Raw genomic sequence first — 2,101 nt, forward strand, 5'->3', positions numbered from 1 at the left:
AATATTCTCCTCCAACACCATAACTTAAAAGCATCAATTCTTCTATGGTCTTCCTTATTCAGTGTCCAGCTTTCTCATGCATATGAGGTTATTGAAAATATCGTGTCTTGGGTCAGGTGCACCTTAGTTCTCAAGCTGAGATCTTTGCTCTTCAACACTTTAAAAAGGTCTTGTGCAGCAGATTTGCCTAATGCAATATGTTGTCTGAGTTCTTGACTGCTATTTCCATTTGTGTTGATAGGTGATCCAAGAAGAATGACTTCCTTAACAAATTCAATCTTTTCTTTGTTGACAAGAATGTTGTTTATTGGTCCAGTGGTGAGGATTTTTGTTTTCTTTACATTGAGATGCAATCCATGCTGAAGGGTGTGGTCTTTGGTCTTCATCAGTAAATATTTTAAGTCCTCTCATCACTAAATCCTTTAAAAAAAAAAAATCATCAGCATTTAATTTTTGTTTCTTTTTAAATGACACACTAATTAGATAGTCCCAGATAATAAAAATATTTACATACTGGATACAAGTTAAATACAAAATAACTGAAAAACCAACTGGCTATTCATTCATTCATTTTGCCTTCCACTGTTTGTTTTCTGTTGCATTTTTCTTTGCCTTTTGAATACCGTTTTCTTTCTTGCTTTCAAATCCACTTTTGGCTCTTTTGTGACACACTCAATTTCTATTGGTTTTTCAACAGCTGTTATAACAGAAACATCTGCAGTGGGATCATGTGGAAGAATAGTTTTTCTCTCTTTCTTTCTCAGCTTCTGCACCTCTTTCACTTGCTTTTTCTCTTTGTATTTTCCAGCTGAGATGGATCTCACAATATGGTGATGCTAGGAATAGAAGACATGTTTGGTGACTAGTAGTGAAGATGTTCATATAAAGTTGGTCCTCCAAAACTTCCCTTGAAAATCTTTATGAGATTTAAGACAAAATGAGGTCCTATTTCTGTATGAGCAGCACCTTCAAAAGTTCCAAAACAATATCCTGTTATCCAAAATGGTGAAAGTAACACATAATCCAAAAATGGATGACTTTTGGGATGATATCTTGGTGTACAAAAGATCAGAATTAAGAGTTCTTTTAACAAAGCATAATGTGGAAGTTCACCAAACACAGGGTTAAAAGACAAAATGGGCTGAAAACCTTTCAAACAGTTTCCAGTCATCTTTAGTATTTTTATTATCATTGTGAATTTTGTGTTAGTTTACACTGGTGAACATTATCATTACATTCATCCTATTGTATCATGTTTCACTGCAATGATCACAATCACTGCATGTATAATCAAACAACTAAAGGATATGCCCCACAAGTCTGCCCCCCAGCCACCAGCACACAATCCCTCTCTCTCCCTGAGTCCAGAGTCCCTAGCTACTCCTGTCCACATCATTGCTTCTGCCTCCATCTCTAGTGTCACTGCCTCTCCAGACATGGTCTCTCACTTGCTTCTCTCCCTTGATGGTTCTAGGGATTTCCCCTCCTAGACTGCAAAATCAGCCACTCCCCTCCTTTTGTTACCAAACATTTACATTTACTTTTCCAACACTCACTGTCAGACCTGATAGCAGTCATTCCCTATTGAACCACAGGAGTCCTTTCTGCCTCACTTTTTATCAACCCCATCCAGACAGGTTGGAAACAATTCAGTGGAGGTTCTACATTTCCCTGTATCCTCTGGAGCTAGGTTCCCTATTGAAAGCTTGTAAGCCAGTCACTTCTTGCCTTTGCAGTCCACCCATTTTAGGTAGCCAACATCTAAATTCCCCCGCCCTGTCAACACTGTGTACCAAGGGGGTGGAAATGATCTTCACTGTAGAGATTTGTCCGCTCCTTTGTCATACTGCATCCACAAGCACAGGTCAAGTTCATCCACGTAGAGTGGGTTACTACTTTTTTTCTCTCTTCTTTCTTCCTCTAGTCGTGTTGTGATCATCCAGTCATTGATGCCAGGTCAAATGGGTACTATCTGCAAGTGTGGGTGTTCTTGTGCATCCCCCCTCTCTTTATATCAGTTGGATGCATCACACTCTATTCTAGTCTTCTGGGACCATGTCCCTGCCCCTGGGCCTAGGGATTTCCAGGTCTCATCATACTG

At 39.3% G+C, this 2,101-nt stretch overlaps 1 pseudogene; it reads right to left on the reverse strand.

Moving 5' to 3' along the window:
• Positions 1-563: 563 nt before the first annotated feature.
• The window catches only part of LOC102823345, a 14,573-nt pseudogene continuing 13,035 nt past the window's right edge, over positions 564-2,101 (reverse strand).

Source organism: Chrysochloris asiatica, unplaced genomic scaffold (genome assembly GCF_000296735.1).
Source record: "Chrysochloris asiatica unplaced genomic scaffold, ChrAsi1.0 scaffold00075, whole genome shotgun sequence".
NCBI classification, from domain to species: Eukaryota; Metazoa; Chordata; class Mammalia; order Afrosoricida; family Chrysochloridae; genus Chrysochloris; species Chrysochloris asiatica.